This window comes from Ambystoma mexicanum, chromosome 6p, assembly GCF_040938575.1.
Source record: "Ambystoma mexicanum isolate Mex_15411 chromosome 6p, UKY_AmexF1_1, whole genome shotgun sequence".
NCBI classification, from domain to species: Eukaryota; Metazoa; Chordata; class Amphibia; order Caudata; family Ambystomatidae; genus Ambystoma; species Ambystoma mexicanum.
Genome location: NC_090935.1, coordinates 1,279,235,005 through 1,279,256,815, shown reverse-complemented (window position 1 = coordinate 1,279,256,815; position 21,811 = coordinate 1,279,235,005). Strand labels below are relative to the sequence as shown.

The 21,811-nt window shown below is 41.2% G+C and overlaps 1 protein-coding gene across 16 annotated transcripts in view; it reads left to right on the top strand.

The window, feature by feature from the left end:
- PTPRD (protein tyrosine phosphatase receptor type D) overlaps positions 1-21,811 on the top strand; it is a 4,803,934-nt gene that overhangs the window by 3,330,769 nt on the left and 1,451,354 nt on the right. For all 16 annotated transcript variants that reach the window (XM_069625937.1, XM_069625939.1, XM_069625938.1 and 13 more), the window contains one exon: positions 12,789-12,831. The gene's annotated coding sequence lies outside the window, so the exon portion shown is untranslated. The remainder of the gene's footprint in view (positions 1-12,788; positions 12,832-21,811) is intronic.

Sequence of the window (21,811 nt, the reverse complement as noted above, 5' to 3'; positions counted from 1 at the left end):
ATGGCTGCCATTTTCCAGTTTCAACAAAAGATAAGCCAAAATGGAAGATCAAGCTCGGAAACCTTTGGTGACAGTGGCAGGCGTTTGCTGATAGAGGTTTCCCTTGGCAACAGCCTGATTTCATCCCATAGCAACAGTGCATACAGATTCGACGCTTTCCCGCCCAACTCAAACTCTATCATGCAGAGCCTAACCACAATTAAAGGGATTTCCTCGTTGAGCTTTACAATATCTAGTCTGATTCCTTTGTTTTTGCGCCTATGGGTCTGCTAATGGACACCATGAATAATAACATATGATAAAGGAGGCCACGTGATGCACAGGCTCGAATGAGAATTGTGATAATAAAGATGAATGACATATTCAGTGGCTTTGTGTAGAGTAAATTTAAGTTTCAGACATCATCTCTTTTGATGACAGTGGCTTAAATATAGGTAACTTGTGCCCTGGTTTGTACCTTCGAGAGAGAGTACAACGAGAAATGTTCCTTTGTTCCTGAACTCAAAATAAAAAAAAATAAAAAATAATTCAACATTGGGTGATAAGTATTTACTTTAATCCACTCTGGGCTGTGCCTTAGTAGACTGGGATGAGAGACACAATGACAAGCTTTCCTTTCACTTTGCAGCAGTGTTGAGTACACCTGATGGTCGTGATTGTCCTGCACCAGTTTCATCAAGAAAGATAGTTTTAGGTCAACCCATTGTATACCACGACACCCAGGGCCGAAGGGCACATCTGGCAGCAGGAGGCTTGCGCACACCACTTTGCTCCGCACACTGCTGTGGTACTTGCAGTGGATACCCTTATCAGCTACCTCCACTCAAGAGGAAGATGAGAGCTGTACCTTACTCAATCAATGGAAATGGTCACTTCTCCGTTGCTGCGGGCCAGGTGCTTGAAGTGGGGGAATCAAGCTGTAGGCTCCTCTTCATCTTTCTCTGCGTCGCCTGCACCAGAGGAGAATTCAGCCCGTTTGAGAGTTTCCCTTGGCAAGGAATGAACCCAAGACATAACCAAAACTGCTACTGGCACCGACGAGTGTGAGCAGCTGCTATCAGATACACTGAAAGCAAACACACAAACCTACAGACTTGCCCTGATGCATGCAGGTGTCGCTCCTCAACTTTCCTCAACTCAATGAGACTGAGGAACCACCAGCCTAGCCTTGACCCAATCATCCACTCTCAGAATGCAGTTGCATTTCACTTTTCAGACCAAGACCAGTACAAATACAGTGTTGGGCCAGTGACATGAGGCCATAGGGGCACGGCATGCATGAAGCACTGTTAAATGACAAATATTTGCATGACTGCTACATAGGTATTGTCTGTTGGCATGGAATAATGCAACCAGTGAGGCCAGCTCCAAAATGGTGGGACAAACACTGATGCTAACATCTGAGCATCCAGGCTGCTGCTCCTGCTACCGCAGCTAGCCCCCTTGCAGGATAGGCAGGCAAAAATGTACAGGCCACCTATATGATCTCCTGCAACTATTTACAGTCATGCTGATGGACACTCTAGTGCTACAACACAAGCCCTCATTCCTTCACCTGACCTTGGCACTCCACCTGGACCTTGCATTCCACCTGTTCCTGCAACACTACCTGCTGCAACTTCATGCACTAATCAGCACGGGTGGACTGCTGTTTTACTGACTTCCTCCTCTACATCTGGCGCCTGCCACCAGACAGTATGCATGCTAATGGACTAGTGATTGACAGTAAGGAAGACGAGAGGGACACTCACAAGTGGGACCTTACCAGTGGCCAAGGATATGCTGATACAAGGTCTTGATGGACAGCAAAGAAGTCCTGCCAGCAGAAGCAGCAGGTCAGTGTGAGGGACCAGGTGCCCATTATGGATAACGTGGCAGCAGTTATGGCGGATATAGCATGGGCCATTACAGCATGAAACAACAGTCTGCCAAAGATGCCATTATGCAATAGAATTCAAATGGATTGCAGACACAGCCATGTACTATTCTGCTGGGGATTCTACCACATGTATTTATTTATTTGTAATGCGCCACAACCTGCAGTCATCAGGGTGCAACATATACACAAGACAAACAAAGAAAGGAGACGAGACAAAAAGCAACAGGCGTTCAAAGAGCCGAAAGATAACTTGAATAGGTGAGCCTTCAATCGTCTCTTAAAAGTAGGGAGGTTTCTTTCCTGTTGTAGATCCAAAGGGAGTGAGTTCCATGCAAGTGCTGCCTCAGCAGAGAAGGAACGGCCATTCGACCTCACCTGTTTAATCTGTGGGAACACCAGGCGGAAGGTGTTGCTGGAGGGTAAGGCGTTTTTGGGTTCGTACCGCACCAGGCATTTGTTCAAGTAGGAGAGGGCTGTACTGTAGAGACACTTGTGAATCAGGGCGTTAATTTTGAATTGAACTTTGGCTGCTAGAGGGAGTCAGTGAAGATCCTCCCTGTGAGTAGACACATATCCTCTCCCCACGGACACTTAACAATATGTTCAGCTTCGTTTTATAGTGCTTCAAGTTTTGGATGGTGCTTTTGCTGGCTACGCATTGAAGAGCATTGCAACGATCAATTTTAGGCAAGATTATTGCCTTCACCAGTTTTGCAATTTTTGTTAGAGACATAAGGTTTAATTTGTCTCAGCAGTCTGGGGTGATATTGCAAGCTTTTCGCAGTGTTTCTGGCACAAAGCACTGTGCTCAAAGAGGCTTCAAAGCACATGCCCAGTGTTTTCATCTATTCTGCTAATGCGACCCTGTTGCTATCTACGATGAAATGTGAGTATCTTCAGTCTAGTTTAGATCTTGCCTATGTGGATCCAAAGATCAGGAGCTCGGTTTTTGCTTCATTCAAGTACATCCACATGGACGACATCCAGCGACCAATGGATTCGTAAATGAGCCTAAGTCTGTGAAGATCTTTGATATGGTCACCACTCAATTCAATAAGTAGCTGGGTGTTTTCTGCGTAGTTGGTAAATTGCATTCCAAGCCTGTGAGCATATCACAGAGGGATTTGCTGTAAATATAAAATAACGCAGGAAAGAGGCATGCCCCCTGAGGGACTCCACAGGTGATTTCCTCTGGGTCAGATATTGCATGACCCCATTGCACCCGGGATATCCTATTGTTAAAGAGGAAAACCAACGTACTTCCTTTGTGGAGCAACAATCAATGGTGGTAAGGGTTTGTAACAGTTGCTGGTGGTTAAGAAGATCAATGCGGAGGACAAGTCTAGTAATACTAATAGACCATTTTTACTGTTATCCACAGTGTTAAGCATTTGTGATTGAAGTTATAGTAAGGTGGTTTTTGTGCCAAGAATCAGCCTGAAGCCAGATTGTCTTGAGTGTAAGATCGTATTGCATTCTAGAAACTATTGGAGCTGAATATTTGCCATTTTATCTGCAATTCCAAATAGAAATGCATCACACTATCAAGCAACCGGATACACGTATGGCCCACATATCCCAAATGGCTATTTACTGTGGCTGACACACCCTCTCCCAGCCAGTTTTTTTTTTATATCAACCCCTGTCACCCATCCCTGAAATGCAGATCACAGGGCAGAGGGAGGTGGGCAAGGCTAACTGTGAAGTCCCCTAGAAACAATAATGCATGTTTGGTTCTGCGTACTCTAGTGGAACCCAGAAGAGGCACCTGGCAGGAGGCGTGATACTTCTTCATTGAGGTATGTTGAGTTTAGGAAGGGAGAAGGATTGTGGAGATGTCATCTGTCAGGTGTATTGACCCATGTTCGAGTTATTATGCTGCAACATTTGGTGCTGTGGGCTTAGAAAATCCAAGATGGCCGAAAAGCCCACATTTGTGCCAGAATCCAGGAAAACCGCGCAGTTTTTGAACACACCAAAATGGTCGCCTGACCTGCCACCCACCAGTGCGAGCGTGATGGGCCAGAAGCACCATGAGTGAAACGTGGTGCCAAAGGAAAAACAGCAGTGCCTGTTAGCCCAAAAAGCACTTTGAAATCACCTTTGTTTCTCTGAATGCAAGCTCAAAATGCCTATTTCAAACATTGAAAGATATTCAAAATTTTACTGAACACCAGCAGACATCTGGTAGAATGAAGTCTTGTGTTCATACAAAATCTGGAAAGATGAAGACCCTAAAATAATGTTCATAACAAAACTGGCTGAGCTGTAGATGTCGGCAGCTCAAGTGAAATTGGATTTAAAGCCACTAAAATCGAAATGTTTAAAATAAATGAGTGACCTACTTTTGAGTGTCACATAGGTTGCAACTGTTTAAATGTCAGAGTTTTGAACTTAGAATCAGCGTTCCAGCTGCATGTGTAACAATTGTAAGTTTGATTTGAATGAAGAAAAATTGGAACAAAAGTTACCTTTGGCTGAAGCCTGGTTTAAAGGGATTGAATTCTGCCCGGCAACTACCCCCGACAGGAGTTGAAACTTGCCCAGCAACTGCATTCGCAGGCCTGGCCTGCCTTCTTCTGCCCCCACCAAAAGGAGATTACACCTCTCTGATTGAATCAGGGGAGGGGTACCTGGGACTGCAGGGAAACAGAACAATGAACTTCCCTTGGCTCAAAGCAATTGCTAAATCAGGAGTTCGTAAATGGCTTCCTCTTGGGAGGAACTGGGAGGTGCACTGCCTCTGTGATCCAGCTGAGCTTGGAGGACGTGGACAAACCAGAAATTCCCCCATGTGCTTTGGGACTTAACCACACCCATCTGGGCCAGAGCATAATTTTAAAAAGATGGATAATTCATAGTACAAAATTGTCAGAATTATATAAATAATATCATTATTCCTGTGATTTTTCTGTGCACATTTTAAGAGGTGTTAGGACTCTGTGGTATGTTCTGGGGGGTAGTAGTGGAAAATAGGGTATTACTCCAAATGTCTGTATGATAAAAATCTGACACTTCATCATCTGATACCCATATTCCTTGCGCACATTTGTGTAAATTCTGGAAACATTTAGATATTGTGTTCTGGATGAAAAGGGCAGAATTCTGTCAGAAGTGGACACAACATCTTACAAAGACAGGGATCGGATGGTTTGACGCTACAGAAAATGTGTTAATTGGACATATAATATTAGGAAAATTGTACATAGATAAATATTCATTTGAATCAAAAATAGATTTGTGTGCAAAGTGACAAGGGGAGGATTCTCTGACCCATAAACATACCTCATCACGATGACACTTCATTTCCTTCCCCCAATCAAGGGAGAGAGGAGAATTTGGCCAATGATAAGTTGTGAGGGGCAGGCTTAGTTATGCCCACGCACACACCCATTTTGGTGATGCAATTTCAGCTATAAGTAAGGATGGCAAGCCTTAGTGGGAAAGTTCCAGATTCACTCATCACCTGAACATTGGCGGGACGCTCTGCACAAGCATACCAGACTCCAGATTCCAGAACTTTGAAGCAGTGGGTCTACTGCAAGCTGAACTCTTCTCAGCTGGCCTTCCAATCTTGCAAACTGATTTTACCCCAGACTTCCAAGGGGCACATCAGAATAAAACAGCGGGCTGTGCTGTTTCTGCTTCTTTGCCATGAACTTTTGCCGGAACCAGAGACCAAGACCAGACCACTGTGCCTGAACCAGACCCAGAAAGCAGAGCTGTATCCAGAACCGCAGACCAGACCAAACCAGACCACTGTGCAGTGCCGATAGCAGACCAGACCAGACCGCTGTGTAGTGCCAGACCCAGACCAGAGGCCACGCTGTGAGCAGAACCAGTGGCGGCCTATTCCAGTCCAAAATTAGGAGTGAGTATCCAGCCAGAACTGTGCAAACCAATCTCTTAGTTAAAATAATCTAATTCAAACCATTTCAACCTGTCCAGAACTGCATAGAAATCGAGTGTCCATTCTGCGGTTTCAAAGCAGTGAAAGTGTCATTTGTCATTCTGAATTTTTACTTCATTTCTGAAAATCTACCTCCACAAAAACGTCCGTATCTTTTGAATCGTATGTCCTAGAAGCGAGATTTAACTTTCATTTTAAAGCTATAGTTTTTCCGTAATCGCGATCGACGCACTCGGAAAAAGTGCCGCGAACTGCAAACTGACTCAATTTCACCACTTGTAAAAATAGTTGCTTCTTGCTTTCCACTGCTGAAATTCGTTTTCACTCTGATAATCATTCCTGAATCATTGCTAGTGTTGACCTGAACTGATTCAAAGTAGCTGTCACCTACCCTGAATCTCCTATAGGAAATGAAAATCATTTTTAGCATATTTTTCACTTCATTGCAAATCACCTGTAAAAGTATTTTTGACTGTTTAAAAGCATACCAGTTGCTCTAAGCTTGCTAGGGGGGAACTGAACTTATTTTGATTGTATTGGGGGAGTGAGTTGTCATAAAGAAAAAGTGATCATCTTATCTCTTGTTGAAACCATATCAGTTTATTTCTGTGCTGCATTCTTTCCATCATTGCTTTTCCTTGAAACCATAAAGGTATTCTCTGCTACCTTATCCTTCCTATACCAACTCCTAAGTAATTAAAGAATTGTGCTACTGTGACATTACCCATTGTTGATCAACATTATATTCATAAGTGTGCTATCAAATATTAATTTATAAAAGTGTGATATATATATATATATATATATATGTTGTTTAATTTTTCAAATAAATCTTTTAATTTGCAAAACAAACCTACTTCTTGGCTCAGTGAAGTCAGGGGGATTCAAAGAGAGGGGCGTTATATAAGGGTTCATCATCCAGATTTATGAACTTGTCATAAAATATATAAATAAGGGCTTCCATTGGGCATCCCAGACCAGGCATCGACTTAGTTGGATTGCTAGATTGGAGTCACTTACACATCATGGGTGTGTTGGGGCTAGGAATGGGATAGCATTCGCTGATAGGGCATGTGGCTGTGTAAAAATCAGGACGGGGCATAACTTTACTCGATGTTGAGATTATTTTTAAATATGTTACATACACGCTGCCTGTCGAGCCTTTCCTCAAAATACAAAACTAGAGGTGATTATGCTTTCAGTTTATTGCCATGAATATTAGGTGTTGATCTGTAACTCAAAATCATGTGAATTCGTCCACATTTATTTCTTAGAAAATAAATACCACATTCTGCAAAAATTAACATTGATTTTTAACTCCACTTTACTCTATTTTCGGCCATATATATGACCGTGCTGAATGCAACTTGTAATGGAGATGAAGCATACAGCATAGATCATAATGAGGGCATTAGTAGTCGTCATCTAACAAACAAATTGATAAGTCACATGCTTCACTCTGCCATTCAGCTAAGAAACAAGGTGACAGCACAGAAAGAACTGGTTGATCAGCCTAAGACCAGCCTTCAGAGCACCCTATCAAACCTCTACAACCGATATGTGCTAATTATGCAATTAATTATTCAGGGTTTGTAGATTCGAGAAGTGCCCAACAAATTGAATAATCTGATATTCCTGCCTTTGTCTGCAGAAAATTCCCATGGATGAGCAAATAATGTATCCATAAAGTCAGCACCATATCTTTTCAGATGCCAGGAAAAGGAGGTGCCTGTTTCCCAATCAAGGTGCCATCAGAAGTGAGATGATTAGTATACACTATAGGCCTGTGTGCAACAAAGTGGTCCATCCTGAATTGAAAGAGATACTGATCCAAAATATTTCTGCTTATACAGTTTCTGGTAACCTAGTCAATGAGCTGTGGATCTAGATAAGTATGTCAGCCAGGAAAAGGCTGGTGTTGAGGCAATGGATATCGTGCAAGCACGGGTGACTGTAAAAAACAGTTAATGTAAGTTTTCTATCGTTAAAGGATGGGGAAAATACCTCAAAATTGATAAAGGCTGAAGATTACTTATTGGTTGAAGTTGTGGTATTTCTGATATATGTGGTGTCTTCTTGACATCCCATCTAAGATTATAGAACTTGTTCTCCTCCCATTTTTCTCTCTATCTTTTAGGCTGGAAGAGGTGATGAGGGAGGAGGGGTTATATTGCTACATCTTGTAAACAGCGCACCATTGCCTAGTATAATTTTGCATTCAACTGAGATTGAAATATTTGCTCTTTAATGATTACTTAGGTTACACCCATTGGTCAAATCACGTTTTGTTAGGTCTGTGCAATGTTATTATACATCTTATCTATCCAGTGATTATCACTCTGTGCCCCTTCTCCTGCTTCTCTCCAGTCTTGAGTTGGGTTATGGTTGGTTGTCACCTAGCTAGGTCTTCTTCCTTTAAATGATCTTCCCTTATTTTACATTTGACTCCAATGAAGTGTTGCTGTTGCCAATGAATGGGGTTGATCTAGGAATTATGGCAATATACCCTGACCACCACCAACCCAGTCTCTGTAAGTTAAGAACAATGTATGGGAGAGTTGCTGATCTACAAAAGAGCTTTGTGGTCAAGGGTACCTCCTGCTGTTCTTGGCTTCTCTTAATTCGCTTTGGTGACAACTGTAGCCTGTGCACCTCACGTGGACCTGTCATTCTGCATGAATCCATAACCCAAGAAGTCTGATCCTGGGGGGAATACCCAAGTCCTCTACGTAGCCCTATAATGCCAGTATCACTCTTTCTTCATACAATCTCACGATATGCTTTGTGGGCAGGATCCACTCAATTGACTCCCAGAATCCTATGGATCTTTTTAGAAATCACAGGGAATCCTCACTCACTTTATATGTTTTGCAGTGTCTTCATACCTGGCCATGAACCTGCTTTAGTCCGTGCTTCTTGAGCTTCTGATCTGGGAACAGTGAACGAATCATGTAAACTCTAGTTTGTTAAGTGACTGATACGTAAAATCTCGGCACATGCAATGGGATAAATTGACAACTGATAGATTGATCATTTATGTTATTTTCTTGTTCCTATTGATTTGTTTCAAGCCATAATATCAGAACACTGTGTAGACATCCATCGTTAACTAACTTTAACATGCATTTCTATTATTCATTGGGACCAATACGGTGCATGCACGCACCAGTGCAAAGGAGTCTGGACATGAGTAACTTGTGTGCCAGGTTTTGTGAGAATTGCCGTAAAAATATCACCCTAAATTGGATCCACTGAAGGTAATAACAGCATTTTAATTAAAATAATATTACTTTTCTCTGGGTAAAAGCTTATTGGGTTTGCTTCCATACTGTTGAAACTACATGCTAAGTTTATGTGTGTTTCCTTTATTTGAGCACAACCTTTACAGCTAGGGGTTTGCAGTCACTTGTGCAAGGTGCAATTACATAGTGTATGCCAGCTGGCTCAAACATAATGCTGCAGACTCATTTAACTGGCTCTGCTAATACCCTACCTGCATCCAACATACCAAACAATTTGTCTAGAAATCATAATCCGAACTTGTCGACCAATGCAGATACAGCGAGAGAGGAAAATATGTATCATCTTACTTCTTATGAATTGAAGCATACCTCTACGAGTTCATTATACGCTCCCCCCCGCCTCTAGGAAGATGCCCTATATTGTCTGTAGACGCCCTTTCAGTGGTTTCCTGGAAAATAGCAGGTCTTGCTACACAGTGTGATGATCTAGATTGGCATGGAGGTATTGAGTTTTTTAAAATAGTATGTTTCCAAGAAGCATGAGCATTGGGCCCTTGTTGAAACTGGGTCCTCAGAATTTCTTCGTAACTGCCATTAAGAATGTAAGAGGGCAAACATGTTGCAATGTGTCTGGATTTGATCTACGTTGGGTTTTACTATTTTGACTGCAAAGACAAAGTAGCCTGATCTACTGTCCTCATGTTTCTATTCTAATGTAGCTTTGAGCATGGTGCTGTTCAATGTTTATTTAAGACTGCCAAATGGGAAAGTGAACTTACAACCCCTGGATAAAGTGGAATCTATAATTGTGCTCATCAGATCAGTGGCTTCAGGGAAAGACATGTTTGTGATTATTTTGTTGATGATATTGATGTACAGTTTGAGTCTCTACAGTTTATTTGAGGTACATTTGATGAGGAGGATAGGGATAGGGAAGGGAAGACTACGGACCAAGTTTCATCTTGCCTTAAATATACTCACCCAAATGCATTGGATTTAGCAACTAAATTTATTGAATTTGGTTTTCGACAGCAAATGGTCGCACAAAGGGAGACCAGCCAGCAAAACCCACTTTTAGGAAAGAGCAACGCTTGTCAAATATCAACACAATTTTGTTGATGTGGGTTCTTGGACTTAAGACTCCAGAGTTATTTATAGCGTAGAAAGTGACCATGAACCAATCATTTCAGACCTGTTATCCCAGAATAGTACAAGGACCTCATGCTTCACTATGAGATATGTGGCACAAAGAGCTGTTAATAGAACGAGGATAAAATTGAGCCGGATTGATCTGGAATCTAACCTGCCCCTCTTATATATCAAATACAATGGTAATTATTTTAGAGCAATTTGACCAACATTTGAGTACTCACAAAATGAATGTAGATCCTACCTTAGTTCAGTATGTGAGAAAATACATCCTTGTAACAATTTCGAAAACCATCTCACTTGTTTAAGTGTGTTTGATTTGATCATGAATCTATTTTAGCAGAAATAAGGGAAGCCCCAGCATGAAGAAATGAACATAGGGACCAACATTAACTCAACCAAAAATGCCCGATTGAGGACCAAATACAGACATCTTGTGAGGTATAGGAAGGAAAGAACTTTAGACCCTATGTGGTCCGCTTTGATGACTGCAACAATTAAAAAGGATCCATAGACGTTCTGGTCTATCATTGCCAGAGGACAGTCAGCAAACGAACAGGGAAATTAGGTAGTTTCTACCTCTCCCAACCTTTGGTATATGCATTTTCAAGCACTTTATGATGCAGGGATTTCTAGAAAATGCCTAGGTGAAATTGAAAATATGTATTTTTCTGTTCATGGTATAAATGTCTCGGGTGGTAGTGGCAGAGGACACGTGTATATTGTGTTCATTTCAGTGTACACTGCCACTGAAAATATCTTCACCATAAATAAACATTTTCTAATCCTGGCTGCTTATTGTGAAGGCTCTATACTGACTGACTGCTCTGATTCTAACACGTATTAGCACATCAAGATCATTATTGACCGCCTCTCATCCCATCAGAGTGCAGCTAATAAATACTGGTATTGAATGTTTTCTGAACATCCTTTCTTCAAAAGTAATCAGGGAAACACAATGCAATTTTCAGGAAATGTTTTTTTCAACAAGACACTTACTCTCTTAGGGGAGCTTTGTTGGTTCAACATCTTATTTAACACAGCAAAGAGAAAGGCTAAACGTGGGAAAATGCTTTCACTTTCTTATAGAGAAACCATTAACTTTTACATGACGCCTAATGCATGCTCATGTTAAACCCGCTCCAGTGTGACCGCATATATTGCTTTACCATTATGTGCTAATAGCCTTGTAGACTTTTGGAAGGGTCATTATCACTTGGGATAATGATTCTTCCCCGACATATGACTCTTGGCGACCTGGTAGTGGGTCATTATCACACGATTGAGACTCCTCCCTTGGTCTAAAAGTCTATAATAATAGTTTGCAAAAGGCAAAATATTACTGGTGTTCACATGGTGTGATGCTTCACCATAGTAAGACAAGAATCCCATGTCTATGTTAAAGCCTCAGCTCCTTAGCTGGACTATCTTCAAAAACGTGGGCTCAAATGTTCTTCTGTGCCTTGTATTTGTGAGATCACTTTCCATCACCAAAATTGACAGGTACTTTTATGTGTGCCACCCCAGGTGAAGTGGTGCCCAACTTGAGTTTTTGTTTTATTGTTTGAGATGATATGTCTGGAAAAGTTAACTCTTTCATGCAATTCCTGCCAAGTTTTACCTACATAATTTCCGTGTGGGTATTTCCTGCATTGGACAAATTCAATTTGATTACATGACTTTATAATGACATATTTTATGAAGAATGCACATATACAGAAATTTAACAACAACAAACATATTAAAAGTTTTTTGGGTTTTTTTTGGGTCAGGGGTCCCCCCAAACCTTTGTTTCCTACCCTTAAGAACCCACCTCAACCATTTCCCCACAAGACTTAACCCTTTAACCCACCTGTACATACATTGTCGTTATGTTTTGTCGTTGTAACATTTTTGGTATATGTGCATGTCTACATAACATTTTCGTTATAAAGACTGAATACCCTCCATTTTGGACGATTTGCAGTTCCATGGATGCTTGCTTCTTTGAGGATGTTATAGCAGATCAAATGCAGATGGGTGGGCAGGATTTGTATCTCCCAATATTGCAGGGGTATGTTCAAGGTCTCTTTTGTTGTTCATACATTGGAAATGTGCTTCTGGTCTTGGACTGTGCTACATGTTTTGGTTGCTTATATGCAAACAAGGTGTGGGGGTGTTTATAGAAGATGCCTTTGCAGTCTTTGTCCCTGCTGGATATTGGTTGCTGGTTCTTTACATGTCTGTCCATCTGTATTAGGTGAGGTGTATGTCGTAAACATCAAATGCAATCTCTGTGAATCCCATCACATGGGATATTTTTCATCTAATATTAGAGCATTTCATCGAATAAATAGATGGGTGGGGGGTTGGGATATTAATCAAGGTTGGCTGGTGGTGGTCTCCACCCCAAATTTTATTTCGATTAAATGTTTTCAAATTTGATGAATAAAATCGATGAAAATGGGAGTGACAGTGATGGATTTGATGTTTTAAATGTAGATCCTTAGGTGATTGGTGACTAGTCACTAGTTCTCTGTATTGCAGTATGCTGTCTCTTGGAATGTAACATGCACTATCAATACACATTCTGAAATAAACCATGACTATGCCTCTGTTTTCTTTTTAGGTCTCATGCCCGGTTTACACTGCTAGATTCTAAGCAGGTTCAGGTAAGACAATACATATGTGTTCACTTTTTCATGAGCAAAGTGCAACTTGGGAGTGTATTGTGGAAAGCATTCTGGAGTTGTGTTGTAGATGTACAATATTCTTCCAGGAAATAAAGGGTGACATACAAATGTGATCAGTATCTATTTTGTTGAATTTGGAAGTGTGTGATTTATTGCTTTTGCTACGACTTAAAAAAACGTCAATAGGTAGGGCTGAACACGTGATTGCTTCTGTATTAGTATGTGATCAAGGATTCTGATTAAAGCGACTACATTAGAGTGAACAATGTTCTCACCTCACACATTCTTGAAGCACCTGCCACAGTTTCACTTAGCCAAAATGTTCCACTTTCGCTGATCGATGTGTGGCTTGAAATCACGTGCTTGTGCTGGAAAAGAAGACATCCAAGGTGAGCTTGGAAGCAAGGACCTGAAGCTAAACCACAGGCGCGAAGACTTCAGGAAAAATGTAAGGGCCAGAGAAATCGGAAAAAAGCACAGGAAACAAATGCAACCTTCATTTGAAAAAAAGATAAATGCATTTAATACATAAGGCTGGTTGTTATTATGTGAATGACCTCAAAGCTGGCACAACACTACTAACTAACACGCTTGCTACCCTGGTCTCCAGGGCATGTATGGATAATATTGTAGGGTGACACTAGTTGCATGTAGCAAAGAGTGAAACAACAATGCAGAGAATTAACTGAAAGAAACTTGCCGGCAAGTAGAAGTAATGTTGGCTAGAGACTTGTACACGCATATAGTTCATGGCTGTGGTTGGGCACATGATACTAGTCAGGTAATGACAATAGAACGCAACTTTAAACACATATATTATAACAAACATGTTTTTGAAACAGATGTGATGACTCTAATCTTGATCCATCACCAAAATAATGAGTTAGACATGAAAGGAGAAGAGCAACACATCACTAGCATGTTTAGATTCTAGTGGCAATGCCAACTACTGTAGCTAGCAGTTTACCTGAAAAGTGGCTTGTTCGTTGACTATGTGGTAGGAATTGGGAATGGCATTAGTGTGTGCCTGCGTTGTCTAGATATGTATCCCACAGCTCTCTTTTCCTGGCTATTCCAGCTGAAATATAGATATTGTCTATTTGTCGTAAACATTCTTTATATCTACCAGTATATTTACGGTGATGGAAGGATCAGACATTTTGCAGGAAATGTTACCAGTGTTAAGAACTGTGGGCCAGGTTCACGGAATGTTGCCCTTTGAGTACACCAAATGCGCATGCGGGCGGGAAGAACGTGCACATTTTGCATATGTGCTGATTTACAAAAGCAAAACTGCTGATGCTAATCCATCGGTTCATGCATTGAATGTGCACATGCTAAAAAGCTGCTCAAGTTTTGTGCTTCAGGAGGGGCTACAGTATGATATTACATGATATGATAAGTCATTTATAACGGACCTGTAAACAAGTGTTTCTTGGTGCCACAAGACAAGGAAGGGTAGACAAAACAAACAATCTTACTAGGCCTTTTGTCATTCAGATCGTGCAAGTAAGTCCCAGCTAATAAATACACACTGGGAGTCTGTGGTTGCGGCACCAGCTTGCCTTACACCCGGTTTCTCCTATGGTAGTCCCCTTAACATGATTCAGACAAGACACAGGGTTTCATTATGAGCCCGGCAGTATCCGTGCCTGTAAAAATGGCAGGGCTGTCGAATTTGTCATTTTTTTTCCGGTGCCCGGCAATGGGCACTTATTGGGGCATTACGGCCCCGGCGGTCCCAGTAACTGCCCATTGCCAGGCACCGGAAAATATTACTCCCCATACCCATTTGAGTCCCATTGCACTCAATGGGAATGGGAAGGACGGATGCACTGGCACCATTCATGAATGGTGCATCCGCCAAGATCTGCGAGCGGGTGCCTTTCCGCCCACCAGGTTAGACCTGGGGGGCGGAAAGGCACCCGCTCGCAGAACTCGTAGTTTGCCGGTCCAGAAAAAACAGTACTGGCAAGTTTACCAGTACAGTTGTTTCTGCACTGGCAACCTTGTAATGACCCCTATAAACTCCAAAATGTAGCATTCATTTGTATTGTCTATCCCAATTTTGCTTTCCAATAATTATCCTTAATGCCCACAGTCTGGAAAAACCCACAACATATTTTGGAATGCTCTACAGTCTTTTTTTGTCTGTGAATCCAAACATAAATTAATCATAACATACATTTTTTAACACCTGGTAAAGCATTAACACAACCCAATACTTTGCCTTTTTTAATGGGTGTTTGAGAAAGTATCAATCGTTTTCCTTCTTTCGCTACCACCATCTTCCATGTCACCTTCCAGAATGTTCAAACAGATCGTTCCGTTGCTTACCCATTACCACCTTCATCTGTTCACGACTCCTCCCAGACTCGCACAGCATTATGGTCTCTGCAGTTTCTATTGCGCTGTCTGTATTGTAAGATAAACTTTTGTTTGTTAATACTTTATTTCAGCATGGGTGCCTTAAGAGCCAAAACATAAAATACATAGTGATAAAAGATGAATACATCCAGCAAATAACAGTAGAATCAGTATTAACGAATTGTTACAACATCATTCATGGGATGCTAAGAGCACAGATCGATGTGACTTATTAGAAAAATTAAATACCATGGCTAATCAGTGGTCGAAGGTAATCAATTACAATAAACAAAAAACATAACATTCTAGAATAGCACCAAAAGCAATTCCTGTATGTCTCGGAGAGCTTGAGGCCGCAGTGTGTTAACAGAGGAACTCAAGCCAACTCTGAGGGCTCATGCTTAGATAAATGAACACAGTCCTCGGGCTGCCTATGTGCAAGGGCAATTACTTATGCCAGACCAACATTCCTTCTACATACGAATCGGAGTTCCTACTACACACCTAACCCGGTAAAAAGTAATTGACATGTTGTTCTTCTCCATGCCCTGAGTAAATAAGCAAGCATGGAGTGGATTGCAAGGCTATCTTTAGCAGCAAAGTAGAACATCATAGCCCCAGTAGTAGGGCTTGGAGTTCCTTTTTAAAATGCCGATACCAAGGCAACCGAATGGCTATGCCTTGAGAGAGCACATCCATTACTGCCTGCCTATACGTAATACGATTTTCACTGGACCACTGTCTAATTAATAGTAATTCGTCTTTGCCCTGCAAGCCACTTCAATGGGCTTGAGGTTTAATTCAGGGAGACAGTTAAGTTAGGTGCTTTGATAGATAGGCCCAATGGGTTCTTTAAACGTGTGTTTTCCACAATTGCTAGGGGAAGACTATTGGACCTGCCCCAAAGCTCAGCACCATAAATTGCTGCCTGCCTGGCCTGAGCTTTATAAGGCTCAAGCGCAACCTCGACCACCCCACCCCTATGCTCTCCTGTAGATTTAGCTAATGAACCTCTGTATCGGGCTAGTGTGAACCTTGCCTTCACTTGCTGCTCATTCCATGTACAGTCCTCCTTCACTCCATGGCCTAGGTAATCAAAGGTGTGTACTTGGTCTATCGGAACGTCAGTTAGACCAAGTCTAAGCCAGGGGCACCTTATTCCCCATAAAGACTATTGCTTTGGTTCTTTGTGTATTAATGAACAGTCCATTTTTCTTGCAGAATTTTGCAAATATTTCCATTGTGGTAAGAGAGAGTAGGACTGCATTGTCTGCAAACATAAGCAGGGGCTCTTGTCGCTCACCAGTGTGGGGCATCAGTCGGAGCCTTTATTAATCTGCCAATACACCATTGATGAACACACAAAAAAGTTTGGGGGCCAATACTCATCCCTGACGGACCCCCATTTCCATTCTTACTGTATCAGATGTGGCACCATCAAGACCCCACCAGATCACTGCGCCATTCCCCGTATACAGAGACTTAATTGCACATAATAGGTCTGTAGGGAAGCCCAACTCCTCTAAAATGCCCCATAGCCTGGCCCTTGGAACTGTGTAAAATCAACAAAGACGGCATAAATGTGCTTTTTTTCTCAGGGTAATGTTTTTTTATCAAGGAGCAACCATAACCTCAAATATTCGTCCACCATGCTAACTCCCCTTTGGAAACCAGCCTGCAGGTGGCTTAAGATGCCACCCTCCTCAATTCATCCCTCCAAGTGCATTAATATGGCTTTTGTAAATATTTTTCCACCGGCATCAACGAGGGAGATAGGCCTATAGTTGTCAGGGAGGCCCCTAACCCTTTTTGGAAAATAGGTACTATGACTGCCTGAGTCTAAGATACCATAAACCTATTCAACCTCAAAACTGCATTACAAAGTCTTCTTAGATATGGTGTCCAAACCAGAGGTTCATCTGCCAACAAATCTACCGGGGGTCATATCTAAGGCCAGGTGCCTTGCCTTTTTTCTGGCTCTCAAGCACAAGTCTCACTTCCCCCTTGATCAAGATCAATGGGGACAAAGGTATACCTTTCTTTTCGCTGTTAGTGACCTATTGACCCAGATGCTGAGCCCCCACAATGTTCTGATCGGTCGTGCATCTGACCTTTCCAGAAATGCAGCACCCCTGCAGGGAGCTTAGCAGTGAACTAATATTCAAGGGCCTCATTTGGAAATTACTGGCCCGCTAGCATCTGGGCTTAGTTTCTCTGCTACCCTGTGGTTACCGCCATCCTCCTCAAACCTTGTAACTCTGCCAGTTAAACCATCTGATATCATTGGAGCACTAAACATAGTAGCACTTTCATGCCAACGAGGCAGAAGAGATCTTTGCTCGATTGCTAGCAACCATTCAACCAATTCTTTTGCCTCAAATTAAATTCTATCTTAATATGTTCCCTCTGCTTATCACCAAGCCTGGGATAGCATTCGCAAAGCAATATATCCCTACACATAATCAAGCAACAACCTCTCTTAAACCTAAGCCAGTGAACCACTTTATTAATAAGAGTTTCCTGTGGTTCCCAAAATCACCCCTCCACCTTCAGAACACTCACAAGATACACAAAATTCCATCCTGCTACACAGGCCCTTCCAAATGATGTAATCAGAAGTTACTTTCCCTCATGGCAAATTAACCAGGCGGTAGTTCACAGAACCCCTGCCTGGGGGATTTTTGGATACATAATTTGTAATCACGCTATCTATCTTAATATCGATGCTCCTCACCAGGGTCTCCACTGGCCTGGCTGAAATGGTAATACATTGCTTCCTTAATCCTATGGGGCCCTTCATTGGGTAAATCCTGGTCAGCTTGGCCCTAAATTTCTTTGCCCTTCTGCCCTAATGCATGTAAGTCTTTGCGTAGCATCTAATTTTCTGCTTTGAGTAATGCCAACAGAAGGTACAATAGCATACAACCTTCAAACTGGACATGAATTGGACGGACATACCCCTCCTCTGCTGCCATAGACTCTAGTCTTTGCAAGGGTGCCACCTCAGTGATCCTACATAAAATGGTGTGGCCACTCATGTTATTATTTGCTAAGAGGTGGCCAAATCTATTTTCAGTTATTACCTCAGTGGGTAAACTGGTTGCACTGAATCCAGTGCCTCTAATGATGGGAGTCTATTTCGTCAAAGGCGTTTGTCTTAGCACATCAATGTGGTTAAGATAAAAATTAGCATTAACAATCTCAACAGGTAGGTTGTAACTCCCCCCACGTCAATTTAGGAACCTCATTGCCTGGGAGGATCTGCCAAACATTGATAAGAATTGGTAGATGGACCTTCCCTCCTCCAACAATTTTCTCCGCCTGCGCCCTCATTTCAGATTCTCTAATGACAATGGCACAATTTCTCCAACAGCTACTATCCCTCCCCTCCTAGGAAGCTGCCAGAGGTATGTTGAGCTAGTAATCAGTTAAGTTAACCACAATGTTTGACCCCTTTTGCTTCCCATTGTTATCTACTCTCTGTTGAGTGCCCCCCCACTTTCAATATCATATAATAGACTGGCAGTCTTGCTAATCATCCTAATGGTCTTTGCAATATGCTTGGTAAGTTTGGCAGACTTCTTCACTTTCCTTGCACTAACTGAGGATTATGTAGCCTTCCTTTTCCCCCATAATGCACAACAGCATTGACAGGCTAGCAACAATTGCACATAATGGCAATCAAATGACAAATCAATGACCCAGGGCCAAATAGAACAATGGACATGTATAGGATACAAAGTTGCTAAAATGACCATGCCAAATTGCTACAATAAACACAACAAGAACAAATATCAATTGTGTAAAATAAATCTGATATAAAAATTATAAAAACAAGTTAAGAAACAGATTTAAAAACATTAAGCTTACAATTGTTAGGACAGAGGGTAAATGGCCCCTGAGTAAGGAATGCTTGACCGCTTGAGGGGCTGTGTTGGTCTGACTCCCCTCTCTTGCTGATAGGGTCCCAAGTGGCCTCAAGTAAAAAAGAATATCAATATGCTTCGGTAAACGGATAGTCAGATGCAGAAGAAAAAGGCAGGTATGAATTAAAATGGGGATGAGTCAAAGCATGTATCCAGTCTGTCCTCTGACCAAGTTCAAGTCCACTGTGCTGTCCAGCTGCCACCTCCAATACTGCTTACAAGATCAAGATAACACAGCTGTATGACCCAGGCAGCCGCCAGCAAGAACAGATAAACTCATCAGCCGTGTGGTGGAAGTGCAAAATGATTGCAAGATTAGCAGAAGTCAATAAACCTTGCAGCTGTAAATCTATTTGATCTATTTGGTCAACTGTAGGCTCCCTCAGATTGCCCCTGGCCTTCCCTGGCCTGTCCCTGGCCCGTCTATGCCCTTTTGAATATAGTCAGGCCACAAATAAATGATGGAGGCTTAGTGCAGTCCACGATCCAAGCCTGATTTGCTGCTCTGGGCCGCTGGCTCTCTTTTAATAATAATGATGATAAGCGTGGTCTGCTTTCAGAGAGCTCCAGGTAACATGCAGCCTGTTATTTGTAACATTTGCCGCCCTTTGCCGCCTGGCTTCAGTTATTCCAACAGACAACAAGGTAACCAAGGATGAAAAGATTGCTCTAAATCAATTGGAAATGAAACAAAATATTATAATAAAACCAGAAGGCAAGGGAGGATGAATAGCCCTAATGGAGACCTCCAATCGACCTCCCATGAAGACGTATAATGTCAGGATGTGGGTCAATAATTTCACTCTTCTGCAAATACATAGATTTCTTTCAGAAACTTCTCTAGCTATAAAAACAAAGTCCTTTTTACGGGATACTAGAGATGTTATACATTTAGCGGAAGACCTCCCCTTTAATCCAGATGAAGAGATTCTATTAATTTGTTATGTAGAATAATTTTACACAAGCAAAAAGAGGCCATAGAAATAATAACAACTTGCTTAAATAATAGAGATTTACCACAACCATTTCCCATCACATTTATTGTAGACTGTTAGCACAAACTAAAAAACGTTTTTTTTTCTGTGTAAAGGAAACATTTTCTTTAGAAAAAAAAGGAGCGGCAATGGAAGCAGCATTTGCCCCCAATCTGGCAAACCTCTATATGTCAATATTTGAGGAAGATCACATATGTAATATAAATGCTCATTTTATTCAGAATTTTTGACTAAGGAAGGGATACATAGATGATGTCCTTAAGCTTTGGAGAGGCAATATCCTTCAACTACAACTACATAAACAATTTAATGAATGGCTACATTAAATAAATCCCAATTTAAAATGTTCCCTCTCAGAAAGCAGACAGGCACTTCCCTTTATTGACATCATGATCAAGACAGACAAACACAATCTATATACAACCTTATATCAAAAAGAAACAGACAGAAATAACCTTTTACAATTACAAACTTAATACCGTTAAGTGAAATTCTCCCTTGTAGGGAGTTCTTTGGAATTAAAAACAACTGTAAAAAGAAATACAGACTATGTATTCACAAGTTAGTATATTAAAACAGAAATTGATGGATAGGGGGTATCCCAAGACATTGGTTAATAGACCCCTAAAGCGAGGATGGTTTTGTTACAGAAACAACTTTTGTGACACAAACAACCTCTAACACCCAAACATATCTCAAATGAAATAATCTGTGTAGTAATGTACAATACATTTAGTTCTAAAATTTGAGCAAACATTCTAAAACAACTCCCTTGTTTTAAAGAAAACCACAGATTCACCTTCAGAAGAGGTAGGAATCTCAAACACACACTTGTGTATGCATCAAGACAAAATAGCTCTGCAAATGCCAGCACACTCATTGACATTTGGTGTGTACGAAAATAAAGGGACATTTCCCTTATGGAAACTGCATTTACTAAATGAAGTTAGACTTTCTCACATGACACTTTTAATTTTCGATTTCATGAGTTTTCTAACTGCAAGACAACACATGTTATGTATAAAATGAAATTCCAATGCAAAAAGATATACTTTGGAAAGACTAACAGTTCGATGAATGAGAGAATTTCAGACCATAGATCCTGAATCCGAACACATTCTTAGAATGCCCCTCTGTTGAACCACTACATAGAACAATGACATACTGCAGATGATCTAGAATAGAGGATTCTTGTAGTTGTTAAAACTAGTCCTCATCAAAATATGAACACCATCTTAAACAAGAAAATGTGGATTCTAAAATTGTATTCTCACCTGACAGTCTTAAATGAGATGAATTAATGGCTAAACAGACTAAACATCTCTTTGAAATGAGTGCCAACTGCAATATATAGATGGATATGTGGGTGCACATATAACTTGTCTATATACCCTCATACATAAACATGAACTTGTACATTATGAGAAAAATGAAACAAATAATGGTAATTAATAAGAGCTGTAACCTGATACAGCATTTCATAAATAAGCACTTTGTGTGTTTAATTTCCAAAAATTACAATAATGCACATTTTCCCACCAAAACAAAAAAGAACTTGACAGGATACCTATTCACCATGTAATGAGAACTAAAATAAAAATACAGTAGGCAGCGGGTTTCCGATATCCCTGTAACATCCATATCGCTGCCTGATATCCCGGTGCCACCGGA